The 15,446-nt window shown below is 46.2% G+C and overlaps 15 non-coding genes across 15 annotated transcripts; 7 read left to right on the top strand and 8 right to left on the bottom strand.

Moving 5' to 3' along the window:
• Positions 1–17: 17 nt before the first annotated feature.
• LOC146819924 (U6 spliceosomal RNA) lies at positions 18–124 on the bottom strand. The gene has a single exon (XR_014964347.1). It is a non-coding gene; the product is annotated as a U6 spliceosomal RNA (small nuclear RNA).
• Positions 125–896: 772 nt separating this feature from the next.
• Positions 897–969, top strand: TRNAR-ACG (transfer RNA arginine (anticodon ACG)). The gene has a single exon. It is a non-coding gene; the product is annotated as a tRNA-Arg (tRNA).
• Positions 970–1,976: 1,007 nt separating this feature from the next.
• Positions 1,977–2,083, bottom strand: LOC146819922 (U6 spliceosomal RNA). Its single transcript, XR_014964346.1, has one exon. It is a non-coding gene; the product is annotated as a U6 spliceosomal RNA (small nuclear RNA).
• A 772-nt stretch (positions 2,084–2,855) lies between these two features.
• Positions 2,856–2,928, top strand: TRNAR-ACG (transfer RNA arginine (anticodon ACG)). The gene has a single exon. It is a non-coding gene; the product is annotated as a tRNA-Arg (tRNA).
• A 1,007-nt stretch (positions 2,929–3,935) lies between these two features.
• Positions 3,936–4,042, bottom strand: LOC146819920 (U6 spliceosomal RNA). The gene has a single exon (XR_014964345.1). It is a non-coding gene; the product is annotated as a U6 spliceosomal RNA (small nuclear RNA).
• A 1,858-nt stretch (positions 4,043–5,900) lies between these two features.
• Positions 5,901–6,007, bottom strand: LOC146819919 (U6 spliceosomal RNA). The gene has a single exon (XR_014964344.1). It is a non-coding gene; the product is annotated as a U6 spliceosomal RNA (small nuclear RNA).
• A 772-nt stretch (positions 6,008–6,779) lies between these two features.
• TRNAR-ACG (transfer RNA arginine (anticodon ACG)) lies at positions 6,780–6,852 on the top strand. Its single transcript has one exon. It is a non-coding gene; the product is annotated as a tRNA-Arg (tRNA).
• A 1,007-nt stretch (positions 6,853–7,859) lies between these two features.
• On the bottom strand, positions 7,860–7,966 carry LOC146819917 (U6 spliceosomal RNA). Its single transcript, XR_014964342.1, has one exon. It is a non-coding gene; the product is annotated as a U6 spliceosomal RNA (small nuclear RNA).
• Positions 7,967–8,732: 766 nt separating this feature from the next.
• On the top strand, positions 8,733–8,805 carry TRNAR-ACG (transfer RNA arginine (anticodon ACG)). Its single transcript has one exon. It is a non-coding gene; the product is annotated as a tRNA-Arg (tRNA).
• A 1,006-nt stretch (positions 8,806–9,811) lies between these two features.
• On the bottom strand, positions 9,812–9,918 carry LOC146819915 (U6 spliceosomal RNA). The gene has a single exon (XR_014964341.1). It is a non-coding gene; the product is annotated as a U6 spliceosomal RNA (small nuclear RNA).
• Positions 9,919–10,690: 772 nt separating this feature from the next.
• On the top strand, positions 10,691–10,763 carry TRNAR-ACG (transfer RNA arginine (anticodon ACG)). The gene has a single exon. It is a non-coding gene; the product is annotated as a tRNA-Arg (tRNA).
• A 1,007-nt stretch (positions 10,764–11,770) lies between these two features.
• On the bottom strand, positions 11,771–11,877 carry LOC146819913 (U6 spliceosomal RNA). The gene has a single exon (XR_014964340.1). It is a non-coding gene; the product is annotated as a U6 spliceosomal RNA (small nuclear RNA).
• A 772-nt stretch (positions 11,878–12,649) lies between these two features.
• On the top strand, positions 12,650–12,722 carry TRNAR-ACG (transfer RNA arginine (anticodon ACG)). The gene has a single exon. It is a non-coding gene; the product is annotated as a tRNA-Arg (tRNA).
• A 1,007-nt stretch (positions 12,723–13,729) lies between these two features.
• Positions 13,730–13,836, bottom strand: LOC146819911 (U6 spliceosomal RNA). The gene has a single exon (XR_014964339.1). It is a non-coding gene; the product is annotated as a U6 spliceosomal RNA (small nuclear RNA).
• A 766-nt stretch (positions 13,837–14,602) lies between these two features.
• TRNAR-ACG (transfer RNA arginine (anticodon ACG)) lies at positions 14,603–14,675 on the top strand. Its single transcript has one exon. It is a non-coding gene; the product is annotated as a tRNA-Arg (tRNA).
• The last annotated feature ends 771 nt before the right edge of the window (positions 14,676–15,446 follow it).

Raw genomic sequence — 15,446 nt, 5'->3', positions numbered from 1 at the left:
CTCTCCTGAAAGCTGGTAAAAATATGGAACGCTTCACGAATTTGCGTGTCATCCTTGCGCAGGGGCCATGCTAATCTTCTCTGTATCGTTCCAATTTTAGTATATGTGCCGCCGAAGCGAGCACACTTCATTGATGAACCTACAATGTTTATAAACTCTCTAAATCTACGGTCTCTAGACATAGGGTGGCCTGGCAGAGATGCTCGTATGGCCAGTAAGCATTCAAATCTGAGCCAATGGGCAAAAATGCATGAAGAGTAACAATCCATTATTCTTCACTGCATTTGTGGTCCAAGACTTCACCAATTGGAAGTATGTAGATTATGCCAGGGTTGCAAAGGCTCATGGTTCAGGCTACTGACAAGGAACATTGTGACATCATGCTGCCTGTGGAACAGTGATATTAAAGGTGAGACAGCTGCACAGTAGGTTAGGTGAAGGGCTCTGAGAGGTGAAAGGCAGCATGCTTGGGTCCCTGGACAAGGTGAGCCTATGACAAGGTGTCTGAATTTTCGCCTGTATTGTAATATTAAACACTTTATTGTTGTACCCGCCTGCTGATTAAGGAGTCCTCAAGATCAGCTCCACACAGACGTGGAACTGATGATGTTAATGCAGAATATTTAAGAAACTGAGGCTGATCTAAAACATTTCCTTGGACCTAGGACCATTTCCCCTGACTTTTAGGTCCTTCGTCCTCCTAAAGTCCTTTGTATAAGTTAGGAACACCTGACAGAACAGAATTTCAGGAGGTCAGGTGGGTTTACTTGTGTCTTCTGGTTGTGAGCAGTAAACGTGGCTAAAAAGGTTGATGGAATGGTGTTTTAAAACACACACACACACACACACACAACTTCTGGTCCTCTTAAGGACAAAAGTATGGGTAATCCTACATGGGGCCAGTGGCGCAATGGATAACGCGTCTGACTACGGATCAGAAGATTGTAGGTTCGACTCCTATCTGGCTCGAAAGGGTCATAGGTCCCTGTTTTATGGTATTCCTGTGGAATTCTTATTTACCTCAGACTTGTTGTAGGTTCAATATTCTCGAGCAGGACTCATCCAGCAGTCGTTCCATGGTAGGGCTGCAGTAATAGGACCACGGCTAGTTAAAAGTTTCCCATTTGCTGCTGGATTCTATGTGAAGGCCGTCATGTGGTGTGCTGCTTTTGTATTTCAACATGGGTCTCTGAGTCTCTAAACTAGGAAAAAATCTTGTTGAGAAAAGTGTGTGTGAGAGGGTCTGTGGGTGCAGGCAGGTGTGTGCACTTGAGTGCTGACCCATTTACATGTGTGAGAGGGACAAGCAAATTGCCTGTGGGATGTAGGCCTACAACTGGAACCAAGCAGCCAGGCAGAACCACAGGTAAGGAGAGAGGAAGGCAGTTCATTATTAGAGCAGGATCATGAGCATCTTGCCCTGCTCCCTTCTGCCCCGATCGGCCACGATCGGCCAAGACCTCTCTATTAGGGTGGAGGGTGAACATTTCTTGGACCTCAGAAACTGAGGGATGCAGCGCCGATATGTCCTCCAAGGGCCTAGAGGACCTGGTGCCCAATCATGCCTGGTGTTTTTCAGCTTACCCGACCAATCTGGTTGCAAGGCGGATTTTAACAGTACTGCTGAAAAGGGACTCCCAGACAGCCCTGAGGCCATCATTTGCATAGGCCCTCCCCTTCTCTTTCTCTTGCTTCCCACAAAGCAACGCATCGCTGGCAGCAGTATAGATTTGGGGGTTGTGAAGAATAATGACAGGGAGGCTGAAGAAGGGAAAGAAAAGTCCCAGAAGTCCTGCAGGCTTCCTTGCTAAATGCAGCTGGCCATAGAGTGCACCTTCATTACTGCGAGGTAAATACATTAAAAATGTTGAGGAGAGACAAATTGAAAAATAGATATTAGGAGGAAAGCACTGGAACCTGCTTTATTATTTCAATTAGTCTTGAAAACATAGAACATTTCTCTCCTGAAAGCTGGTAAAAATATGGAACGCTTCACGAATTTGCGTGTCATCCTTGCGCAGGGGCCATGCTAATCTTCTCTGTATCGTTCCAATTTTAGTATATGTGCCGCCGAAGCGAGCACACTTCATTGATGAACCTACAATGTTTATAAACTCTCTAAATCTACGGTCTCTAGACATAGGGTGGCCTGGCAGAGATGCTCGTATGGCCAGTAAGCATTCAAATCTGAGCCAATGGGCAAAAATGCATGAAGAGTAACAATCCATTATTCTTCACTGCATTTGTGGTCCAAGACTTCACCAATTGGAAGTATGTAGATTATGCCAGGGTTGCAAAGGCTCATGGTTCAGGCTACTGACAAGGAACATTGTGACATCATGCTGCCTGTGGAACAGTGATATTAAAGGTGAGACAGCTGCACAGTAGGTTAGGTGAAGGGCTCTGAGAGGTGAAAGGCAGCATGCTTGGGTCCCTGGACAAGGTGAGCCTATGACAAGGTGTCTGAATTTTCGCCTGTATTGTAATATTAAACACTTTATTGTTGTACCCGCCTGCTGATTAAGGAGTCCTCAAGATCAGCTCCACACAGACGTGGAACTGATGATGTTAATGCAGAATATTTAAGAAACTGAGGCTGATCTAAAACATTTCCTTGGACCTAGGACCATTTCCCCTGACTTTTAGGTCCTTCGTCCTCCTAAAGTCCTTTGTATAAGTTAGGAACACCTGACAGAACAGAATTTCAGGAGGTCAGGTGGGTTTACTTGTGTCTTCTGGTTGTGAGCAGTAAACGTGGCTAAAAAGGTTGATGGAATGGTGTTTTAAAACACACACACACACACACACACAACTTCTGGTCCTCTTAAGGACAAAAGTATGGGTAATCCTACATGGGGCCAGTGGCGCAATGGATAACGCGTCTGACTACGGATCAGAAGATTGTAGGTTCGACTCCTATCTGGCTCGAAAGGGTCATAGGTCCCTGTTTTATGGTATTCCTGTGGAATTCTTATTTACCTCAGACTTGTTGTAGGTTCAATATTCTCGAGCAGGACTCATCCAGCAGTCGTTCCATGGTAGGGCTGCAGTAATAGGACCACGGCTAGTTAAAAGTTTCCCATTTGCTGCTGGATTCTATGTGAAGGCCGTCATGTGGTGTGCTGCTTTTGTATTTCAACATGGGTCTCTGAGTCTCTAAACTAGGAAAAAATCTTGTTGAGAAAAGTGTGTGTGAGAGGGTCTGTGGGTGCAGGCAGGTGTGTGCACTTGAGTGCTGACCCATTTACATGTGTGAGAGGGACAAGCAAATTGCCTGTGGGATGTAGGCCTACAACTGGAACCAAGCAGCCAGGCAGAACCACAGGTAAGGAGAGAGGAAGGCAGTTCATTATTAGAGCAGGATCATGAGCATCTTGCCCTGCTCCCTTCTGCCCCGATCGGCCACGATCGGCCAAGACCTCTCTATTAGGGTGGAGCGTGAACATTTCTTGGACCTCAGAAACTGAGGGATGCAGCGCCGATATGTCCTCCAAGGGCCTAGAGGACCTGGTGCCCAATCATGCCTGGTGTTTTTCAGCTTACCCGACCAATCTGGTTGCAAGGCGGATTTTAACAGTACTGCTGAAAAGGGACTCCCAGACAGCCCTGAGGCCATCATTTGCATAGGCCCTCCCCTTCTCTTTCTCTTGCTTCCCACAAAGCAACGCATCGCTGGCAGCAGTATAGATTTGGGGGTTGTGAAGAATAATGACAGGGAGGCTGAAGAAGGGAAAGAAAAGTCCCAGAAGTCCTGCAGGCTTCCTTGCTAAATGCAGCTGGCCATAGAGTGCACCTTCATTACTGCGAGGTAAATACATTAAAAATGTTGAGGAGAGACAAATTGAAAAATAGATATTAGGAGGAAAGCACTGGAACCTGCTTTATTATTTCAATTAGTCTTGAAAACATAGAACATTTCTCTCCTGAAAGCTGGTAAAAATATGGAACGCTTCACGAATTTGCGTGTCATCCTTGCGCAGGGGCCATGCTAATCTTCTCTGTATCGTTCCAATTTTAGTATATGTGCCGCCGAAGCGAGCACACTTCATTGATGAACCTACAATGTTTATAAACTCTCTAAATCTACGGTCTCTAGACATAGGGTGGCCTGGCAGAGATGCTCGTATGGCCAGTAAGCATTCAAATCTGAGCCAATGGGCAAAAATGCATGAAGAGTAACAATCCATTATTCTTCACTGCATTTGTGGTCCAAGACTTCACCAATTGGAAGTATGTAGATTATGCCAGGGTTGCAAAGGCTCATGGTTCAGGCTACTGACAAGGAACATTGTGACATCATGCTGCCTGTGGAACAGTGATATTAAAGGTGAGACAGCTGCACAGTAGGTTAGGTGAAGGGCTCTGAGAGGTGAAAGGCAGCATGCTTGGGTCCCTGGACAAGGTGAGCCTATGACAAGGTGTCTGAATTTTCGCCTGTATTGTAATATTAAACACTTTATTGTTGTACCCGCCTGCTGATTAAGGAGTCCTCAAGATCAGCTCCACACAGACGTGGAACTGATGATGTTAATGCAGAATATTTAAGAAACTGAGGCTGATCTAAAACATTTCCTTGGACCTAGGACCATTTCCCCTGACTTTTAGGTCCTTCGTCCTCCTAAAGTCCTTTGTATAAGTTAGGAACACCTGACAGAACAGAATTTCAGGAGGTCAGGTGGGTTTACTTGTGTCTTCTGGTTGTGAGCAGTAAACGTGGCTAAAAAGGTTGATGGAATGGTGTTTTAAAACACACACACACACACACACACACACACAACTTCTGGTCCTCTTAAGGACAAAAGTATGGGTGTACCTACATGGGGCCAGTGGCGCAATGGATAACGCGTCTGACTACGGATCAGAAGATTTTAGGTTCGACTCCTATCTGGCTCGAAAGGGTCATAGGTCCCTGTTTTATGGTATTCCTGTGGAATTCTTATTTACCTCAGACTTGTTGTAGGTTCAATATTCTCGAGCAGGACTCATCCAGCAGTCGTTCCATGGTAGGGCTGCAGTAATAGGACCACGGCTAGTTAAAAGTTTCCCATTTGCTGCTGGATTCTATGTGAAGGCCGTCATGTGGTGTGCTGCTTTTGTATTTCAACATGGGTCTCTGAGTCTCTAAACTAGGAAAAAATCTTGTTGAGAAAAGTGTGTGTGAGAGGGTCTGTGGGTGCAGGCAGGTGTGTGCACTTGAGTGCTGACCCATTTACATGTGTGAGAGGGACAAGCAAATTGCCTGTGGGATGTAGGCCTACAACTGGAACCAAGCAGCCAGGCAGAACCACAGGTAAGGAGAGAGGAAGGCAGTTCATTATTAGAGCAGGATCATGAGCATCTTGCCCTGCTCCCTTCTGCCCCGATCGGCCACGATCGGCCAAGACCTCTCTATTAGGGTGGAGGGTGAACATTTCTTGGACCTCAGAAACTGAGGGATGCAGCGCCGATATGTCCTCCAAGGGCCTAGAGGACCTGGTGCCCAATCATGCCTGGTGTTTTTCAGCTTACCCGACCAATCTGGTTGCAAGGCGGATTTTAACAGTACTGCTGAAAAGGGACTCCCAGACAGCCCTGAGGCCATCATTTGCATAGGCCCTCCCCTTCTCTTTCTCTTGCTTCCCACAAAGCAACGCATCGCTGGCAGCAGTATAGATTTGGGGGTTGTGAAGAATAATGACAGGGAGGCTGAAGAAGGGAAAGAAAAGTCCCAGAAGTCCTGCAGGCTTCCTTGCTAAATGCAGCTGGCCATAGAGTGCACCTTCATTACTGCGAGGTAAATACATTAAAAATGTTGAGGAGAGACAAATTGAAAAATAGATATTAGGAGGAAAGCACTGGAACCTGCTTTATTATTTCAATTAGTCTTGAAAACATAGAACATTTCTCTCCTGAAAGCTGGTAAAAATATGGAACGCTTCACGAATTTGCGTGTCATCCTTGCGCAGGGGCCATGCTAATCTTCTCTGTATCGTTCCAATTTTAGTATATGTGCCGCCGAAGCGAGCACACTTCATTGATGAACCTACAATGTTTATAAACTCTCTAAATCTACGGTCTCTAGACATAGGGTGGCCTGGCAGAGATGCTCGTATGGCCAGTAAGCATTCAAATCCGAGCCAATGGGCAAAAATGCATGAAGAGTAACAATCCATTATTCTTCACTGCATTTGTGGTCCAGGACTTCACCAATTGGAAGTATGTAGATTATGCCAGGGTTGCAAAGGCTCATGGTTCAGGCTACTGACAAGGAACATTGTGACATCATGCTGCCTGTGGAACAGTGATATTAAAGGTGAGACAGCTGCACAGTAGGTTAGGTGAAGGGCTCTGAGAGGTGAAAGGCAGCATGCTTGGGTCCCTGGACAAGGTGAGCCTATGACAAGGTGTCTGAATTTTCGCCTGTATTGTAATATTAAACACTTTATTGTTGTACCCGCCTGCTGATTAAGGAGTCCTCAAGATCAGCTCCACACAGACGTGGAACTGATGATGTTAATGCAGAATATTTAAGAAACTGAGGCTGATCTAAAACATTTCCTTGGACCTAGGACCATTTCCCCTGACTTTTAGGTCCTTCGTCCTCCTAAAGTCCTTTGTATAAGTTAGGAACACCTGACAGAACAGAATTTCAGGAGGTCAGGTGGGTTTACTTGTGTCTTCTGGTTGTGAGCAGTAAACGTGGCTAAAAAGGTTGATGGAATGGTGTTTTAAAACACACACACACACACACACACAACTTCTGGTCCTCTTAAGGACAAAAGTATGGGTAATCCTACATGGGGCCAGTGGCGCAATGGATAACGCGTCTGACTACGGATCAGAAGATTGTAGGTTCGACTCCTATCTGGCTCGAAAGGGTCATAGGTCCCTGTTTTATGGTATTCCTGTGGAATTCTTATTTACCTCAGACTTGTTGTAGGTTCAATATTCTCGAGCAGGACTCATCCAGCAGTCGTTCCATGGTAGGGCTGCAGTAATAGGACCACGGCTAGTTAAAAGTTTCCCATTTGCTGCTGGATTCTATGTGAAGGCCGTCATGTGGTGTGCTGCTTTTGTATTTCAACATGGGTCTCTGAGTCTCTAAACTAGGAAAAAATCTTGTTGAGAAAAGTGTGTGTGAGAGGGTCTGTGGGTGCAGGCAGGTGTGTGCACTTGAGTGCTGACCCATTTACATGTGTGAGAGGGACAAGCAAATTGCCTGTGGGATGTAGGCCTACAACTGGAACCAAGCAGCCAGGCAGAACCACAGGTAAGGAGAGAGGAAGGCAGTTCATTATTAGAGCAGGATCATGAGCATCTTGCCCTGCTCCCTTCTGCCCCGATCGGCCACGATCGGCCAAGATCTCTCTATTAGGGTGGAGGGTGAACATTTCTTGGACCTCAGAAACTGAGGGATGCAGCGCCGATATGTCCTCCAAGGGCCTAGAGGACCTGGTGCCCAATCATGCCTGGTGTTTTTCAGCTTACCCGACCAATCTGGTTGCAAGGCGGATTTTAACAGTACTGCTGAAAAGGGACTCCCAGACAGCCCTGAGGCCATCATTTGCATAGGCCCTCCCCTTCTCTTTCTCTTGCTTCCCACAAAGCAACGCATCGCTGGCAGCAGTATAGATTTGGGGGTTGTGAAGAATAATGACAGGGAGGCTGAAGAAGGGAAAGAAAAGTCCCAGAAGTCCTGCAGGCTTCCTTGCTAAATGCAGCTAGCCATAGAGTGCACCTTCATTACTGCGAGGTAAATACATAAAAAATGTTGAGGAGAGACAAATTGAAAAATAGATATTAGGAGGAAAGCACTGGAACCTGCTTTATTATTACAATTAGTCTTGAAAACATAGAACATTTCTCTCCTGAAAGCTGGTAAAAATATGGAACGCTTCACGAATTTGCGTGTCATCCTTGCGCAGGGGCCATGCTAATCTTCTCTGTATCGTTCCAATTTTAGTATATGTGCCGCCGAAGCGAGCACACTTCATTGATGAACCTACAATGTTTATAAACTCTCTAAATCTACGGTCTCTAGACATAGGGTGGCCTGGCAGAGATGCTCGTATGGCCAGTAAGCATTCAAATCTGAGCCAATGGGCAAAAATGCATGAAGAGTAACAATCCATTATTCTTCACTGCATTTGTGGTCCAAGACTTCACCAATTGGAAGTATGTAGATTATGCCAGGGTTGCAAAGGCTCATGGTTCAGGCTACTGACAAGGAACATTGTGACATCATGCTGCCTGTGGAACAGTGATATTAAAGGTGAGACAGCTGCACAGTAGGTTAGGTGAAGGGCTCTGAGAGGTGAAAGGCAGCATGCTTGGGTCCCTGGACAAGGTGAGCCTATGACAAGGTGTCTGAATTTTCGCCTGTATTGTAATATTAAACACTTTATTGTTGTACCCGCCTGCTGATTAAGGAGTCCTCAAGATCAGCTCCACACAGACGTGGAACTGATGATGTTAATGCAGAATATTTAAGAAACTGAGGCTGATCTAAAACATTTCCTTGGACCTAGGACCATTTCCCCTGACTTTTAGGTCCTTCGTCCTCCTAAAGTCCTTTGTATAAGTTAGGAACACCTGACAGAACAGAATTTCAGGAGGTCAGGTGGGTTTACTTGTGTCTTCTGGTTGTGAGCAGTAAACGTGGCTAAAAAGGTTGATGGAATGGTGTTTTAAAACACACACACACACACAACTTCTGGTCCTCTTAAGGACAAAAGTATGGGTAATCCTACATGGGGCCAGTGGCGCAATGGATAACGCGTCTGACTACGGATCAGAAGATTGTAGGTTCGACTCCTATCTGGCTCGAAAGGGTCATAGGTCCCTGTTTTATGGTATTCCTGTGGAATTCTTATTTACCTCAGACTTGTTGTAGGTTCAATCTTCTCGAGCAGGACTCATCCAGCAGTCGTTCCATGGTAGGGCTGCAGTAATAGGACCACGGCTAGTTAAAAGTTTCCCATTTGCTGCTGGATTCTATGTGAAGGCCGTCATGTGGTGTGCTGCTTTTGTATTTCAACATGGGTCTCTGAGTCTCTAAACTAGGAAAAAATCTTGTTGAGAAAAGTGTGTGTGAGAGGGTCTGTGGGTGCAGGCAGGTGTGTGCACTTGAGTGCTGACCCATTTACATGTGTGAGAGGGACAAGCAAATTGCCTGTGGGATGTAGGCCTACAACTGGAACCAAGCAGCCAGGCAGAACCACAGGTAAGGAGAGAGGAAGGCAGTTCATTATTAGAGCAGGATCATGAGCATCTTGCCCTGCTCCCTTCTGCCCGATCGGCCACGATCGGCCAAGACCTCTCTATTAGGGTGGAGGGTGAACATTTCTTGGACCTCAGAAACTGAGGGATGCAGCGCCGATATGTCCTCCAAGGGCCTAGAGGACCTGGTGCCCAATCATGCCTGGTGTTTTTCAGCTTACCCGACCAATCTGGTTGCAAGGCGGATTTTAACAGTACTGCTGAAAAGGGACTCCCAGACAGCCCTGAGGCCATCATTTGCATAGGCCCTCCCCTTCTCTTTCTCTTGCTTCCCACAAAGCAACGCATCGCTGGCAGCAGTATAGATTTGGGGGTTGTGAAGAATAATGACAGGGAGGCTGAAGAAGGGAAAGAAAAGTCCCAGAAGTCCTGCAGGCTTCCTTGCTAAATGCAGCTGGCCATAGAGTGCACCTTCATTACTGCGAGGTAAATACATTAAAAATGTTGAGGAGAGACAAATTGAAAAATAGATATTAGGAGGAAAGCACTGGAACCTGCTTTATTATTTCAATTAGTCTTGAAAACATAGAACATTTCTCTCCTGAAAGCTGGTAAAAATATGGAACGCTTCACGAATTTGCGTGTCATCCTTGCGCAGGGGCCATGCTAATCTTCTCTGTATCGTTCCAATTTTAGTATATGTGCCGCCGAAGCGAGCACACTTCATTGATGAACCTACAATGTTTATAAACTCTCTAAATCTACGGTCTCTAGACATAGGGTGGCCTGGCAGAGATGCTCGTATGGCCAGTAAGCATTCAAATCTGAGCCAATGGGCAAAAATGCATGAAGAGTAACAATCCATTATTCTTCACTGCATTTGTGGTCCAAGACTTCACCAATTGGAAGTATGTAGATTATGCCAGGGTTGCAAAGGCTCATGGTTCAGGCTACTGACAAGGAACATTGTGACATCATGCTGCCTGTGGAACAGTGATATTAAAGGTGAGACAGCTGCACAGTAGGTTAGGTGAAGGGCTCTGAGAGGTGAAAGGCAGCATGCTTGGGTCCCTGGACAAGGTGAGCCTATGACAAGGTGTCTGAATTTTCGCCTGTATTGTAATATTAAACACTTTATTGTTGTACCCGCCTGCTGATTAAGGAGTCCTCAAGATCAGCTCCACACAGACGTGGAACTGATGATGTTAATGCAGAATATTTAAGAAACTGAGGCTGATCTAAAACATTTCCTTGGACCTAGGACCATTTCCCCTGACTTTTAGGTCCTTCGTCCTCCTAAAGTCCTTTGTATAAGTTAGGAACACCTGACAGAACAGAATTTCAGGAGGTCAGGTGGGTTTACTTGTGTCTTCTGGTTGTGAGCAGTAAACGTGGCTAAAAAGGTTGATGGAATGGTGTTTTAAAACACACACACACACACACACACAACTTCTGGTCCTCTTAAGGACAAAAGTATGGGTAATCCTACATGGGGCCAGTGGCGCAATGGATAACGCGTCTGACTACGGATCAGAAGATTGTAGGTTCGACTCCTATCTGGCTCGAAAGGGTCATAGGTCCCTGTTTTATGGTATTCCTGTGGAATTCTTATTTACCTCAGACTTGTTGTAGGTTCAATCTTCTCGAGCAGGACTCATCCAGCAGTCGTTCCATGGTAGGGCTGCAGTAATAGGACCACGGCTAGTTAAAAGTTTCCCATTTGCTGCTGGATTCTATGTGAAGGCCGTCATGTGGTGTGCTGCTTTTGTATTTCAACATGGGTCTCTGAGTCTCTAAACTAGGAAAAAATCTTGTTGAGAAAAGTGTGTGTGAGAGGGTCTGTGGGTGCAGGCAGGTGTGTGCACTTGAGTGCTGACCCATTTACATGTGTGAGAGGGACAAGCAAATTGCCTGTGGGATGTAGGCCTACAACTGGAACCAAGCAGCCAGGCAGAACCACAGGTAAGGAGAGAGGAAGGCAGTTCATTATTAGAGCAGGATCATGAGCATCTTGCCCTGCTCCCTTCTGCCCCGATCGGCCACGATCGGCCAAGACCTCTCTATTAGGGTGGAGGGTGAACATTTCTTGGACCTCAGAAACTGAGGGATGCAGCGCCGATATGTCCTCCAAGGGCCTAGAGGACCTGGTGCCCAATCATGCCTGGTGTTTTTCAGCTTACCCGACCAATCTGGTTGCAAGGCGGATTTTAACAGTACTGCTGAAAAGGGACTCCCAGACAGCCCTGAGGCCATCATTTGCATAGGCCCTCCCCTTCTCTTTCTCTTGCTTCCCACAAAGCAACGCATCGCTGGCAGCAGTATAGATTTGGGGGTTGTGAAGAATAATGACAGGGAGGCTGAAGAAGGGAAAGAAAAGTCCCAGAAGTCCTGCAGGCTTCCTTGCTAAATGCAGCTGGCCATAGAGTGCACCTTCATTACTGCGAGGTAAATACATTAAAAATGTTGAGGAGAGACAAATTGAAAAATAGATATTAGGAGGAAAGCACTGGAACCTGCTTTATTATTTCAATTAGTCTTGAAAACATAGAACATTTCTCTCCTGAAAGCTGGTAAAAATATGGAACGCTTCACGAATTTGCGTGTCATCCTTGCGCAGGGGCCATGCTAATCTTCTCTGTATCGTTCCAATTTTAGTATATGTGCCGCCGAAGCGAGCACACTTCATTGATGAACCTACAATGTTTATAAACTCTCTAAATCTACGGTCTCTAGACATAGGGTGGCCTGGCAGAGATGCTCGTATGGCCAGTAAGCATTCAAATCCGAGCCAATGGGCAAAAATGCATGAAGAGTAACAATCCATTATTCTTCACTGCATTTGTGGTCCAGGACTTCACCAATTGGAAGTATGTAGATTATGCCAGGGTTGCAAAGGCTCATGGTTCAGGCTACTGACAAGGAACATTGTGACATCATGCTGCCTGTGGAACAGTGATATTAAAGGTGAGACAGCTGCACAGTAGGTTAGGTGAAGGGCTCTGAGAGGTGAAAGGCAGCATGCTTGGGTCCCTGGACAAGGTGAGCCTATGACAAGGTGTCTGAATTTTCGCCTGTATTGTAATATTAAACACTTTATTGTTGTACCCGCCTGCTGATTAAGGAGTCCTCAAGATCAGCTCCACACAGACGTGGAACTGATGATGTTAATGCAGAATATTTAAGAAACTGAGGCTGATCTAAAACATTTCCTTGGACCTAGGACCATTTCCCCTGACTTTTAGGTCCTTCGTCCTCCTAAAGTCCTTTGTATAAGTTAGGAACACCTGACAGAACAGAATTTCAGGAGGTCAGGTGGGTTTACTTGTGTCTTCTGGTTGTGAGCAGTAAACGTGGCTAAAAAGGTTGATGGAATGGTGTTTTAAAACACACACACACACACACACACAACTTCTGGTCCTCTTAAGGACAAAAGTATGGGTAATCCTACATGGGGCCAGTGGCGCAATGGATAACGCGTCTGACTACGGATCAGAAGATTGTAGGTTCGACTCCTATCTGGCTCGAAAGGGTCATAGGTCCCTGTTTTATGGTATTCCTGTGGAATTCTTATTTACCTCAGACTTGTTGTAGGTTCAATATTCTCGAGCAGGACTCATCCAGCAGTCGTTCCATGGTAGGGCTGCAGTAATAGGACCACGGCTAGTTAAAAGTTTCCCATTTGCTGCTGGATTCTATGTGAAGGCCGTCATGTGGTGTGCTGCTTTTGTATTTCAACATGGGTCTCTGAGTCTCTAAACTAGGAAAAAATCTTGTTGAGAAAAGTGTGTGTGAGAGGGTCTGTGGGTGCAGGCAGGTGTGTGCACTTGAGTGCTGACCCATTTACATGTGTGAGAGGGACAAGCAAATTGCCTGTGGGATGTAGGCCTACAACTGGAACCAAGCAGCCAGGCAGAACCACAGGTAAGGAGAGAGGAAGGCAGTTCATTATTAGAGCAGGATCATGAGCATCTTGCCCTGCTCCCTTCTGCCCCGATCGGCCACGATCGGCCAAGATCTCTCTATTAGGGTGGAGGGTGAACATTTCTTGGACCTCAGAAACTGAGGGATGCAGCGCCGATATGTCCTCCAAGGGCCTAGAGGACCTGGTGCCCAATCATGCCTGGTGTTTTTCAGCTTACCCGACCAATCTGGTTGCAAGGCGGATTTTAACAGTACTGCTGAAAAGGGACTCCCAGACAGCCCTGAGGCCATCATTTGCATAGGCCCTCCCCTTCTCTTTCTCTTGCTTCCCACAAAGCAACGCATCGCTGGCAGCAGTATAGATTTGGGGGTTGTGAAGAATAATGACAGGGAGGCTGAAGAAGGGAAAGAAAAGTCCCAGAAGTCCTGCAGGCTTCCTTGCTAAATGCAGCTAGCCATAGAGTGCACCTTCATTACTGCGAGGTAAATACATAAAAAATGTTGAGGAGAGACAAATTGAAAAATAGATATTAGGAGGAAAGCACTGGAACCTGCTTTATTATTACAATTAGTCTTGAAAACATAGAACATTTCTCTCCTGAAAGCTGGTAAAAATATGGAACGCTTCACGAATTTGCGTGTCATCCTTGCGCAGGGGCCATGCTAATCTTCTCTGTATCGTTCCAATTTTAGTATATGTGCCGCCGAAGCGAGCACACTTCATTGATGAACCTACAATGTTTATAAACTCTCTAAATCTACGGTCTCTAGACATAGGGTGGCCTGGCAGAGATGCTCGTATGGCCAGTAAGCATTCAAATCTGAGCCAATGGGCAAAAATGCATGAAGAGTAACAATCCATTATTCTTCACTGCATTTGTGGTCCAAGACTTCACCAATTGGAAGTATGTAGATTATGCCAGGGTTGCAAAGGCTCATGGTTCAGGCTACTGACAAGGAACATTGTGACATCATGCTGCCTGTGGAACAGTGATATTAAAGGTGAGACAGCTGCACAGTAGGTTAGGTGAAGGGCTCTGAGAGGTGAAAGGCAGCATGCTTGGGTCCCTGGACAAGGTGAGCCTATGACAAGGTGTCTGAATTTTCGCCTGTATTGTAATATTAAACACTTTATTGTTGTACCCGCCTGCTGATTAAGGAGTCCTCAAGATCAGCTCCACACAGACGTGGAACTGATGATGTTAATGCAGAATATTTAAGAAACTGAGGCTGATCTAAAACATTTCCTTGGACCTAGGACCATTTCCCCTGACTTTTAGGTCCTTCGTCCTCCTAAAGTCCTTTGTATAAGTTAGGAACACCTGACAGAACAGAATTTCAGGAGGTCAGGTGGGTTTACTTGTGTCTTCTGGTTGTGAGCAGTAAACGTGGCTAAAAAGGTTGATGGAATGGTGTTTTAAAACACACACACACACACAACTTCTGGTCCTCTTAAGGACAAAAGTATGGGTAATCCTACATGGGGCCAGTGGCGCAATGGATAACGCGTCTGACTACGGATCAGAAGATTGTAGGTTCGACTCCTATCTGGCTCGAAAGGGTCATAGGTCCCTGTTTTATGGTATTCCTGTGGAATTCTTATTTACCTCAGACTTGTTGTAGGTTCAATCTTCTCGAGCAGGACTCATCCAGCAGTCGTTCCATGGTAGGGCTGCAGTAATAGGACCACGGCTAGTTAAAAGTTTCCCATTTGCTGCTGGATTCTATGTGAAGGCCGTCATGTGGTGTGCTGCTTTTGTATTTCAACATGGGTCTCTGAGTCTCTAAACTAGGAAAAAATCTTGTTGAGAAAAGTGTGTGTGAGAGGGTCTGTGGGTGCAGGCAGGTGTGTGCACTTGAGTGCTGACCCATTTACATGTGTGAGAGGGACAAGCAAATTGCCTGTGGGATGTAGGCCTACAACTGGAACCAAGCAGCCAGGCAGAACCACAGGTAAGGAGAGAGGAAGGCAGTTCATTATTAGAGCAGGATCATGAGCATCTTGCCCTGCTCCCTTCTGCCCGATCGGCCACGATCGGCCAAGACCTCTCTATTAGGGTGGAGGGTGAACATTTCTTGGACCTCAGAAACTGAGGGATGCAGCGCCGATATGTCCTCCAAGGGCCTAGAGGACCTGGTGCCCAATCATGCCTGGTGTTTTTCAGCTTACCCGACCAATCTGGTTGCAAGGCGGATTTTAACAGTACTGCTGAAAAGGGACTCCCAGACAGCCCTGAGGCCATCATTTGCATAGGCCCTCCCCTTCTCTTTCTCTTGCTTCCCACAAAGCAACGCATCGCTGGCAGCAGTATAGATTTGGGGGTTGT

This window comes from Triturus cristatus, chromosome 6, assembly GCF_964204655.1.
Source record: "Triturus cristatus chromosome 6, aTriCri1.1, whole genome shotgun sequence".
Classification (NCBI taxonomy): Eukaryota; Metazoa; Chordata; class Amphibia; order Caudata; family Salamandridae; genus Triturus; species Triturus cristatus.
Note: the sequence above shows the minus strand (reverse complement) of the source record. Positions and strands in the feature narration are given on the sequence as shown.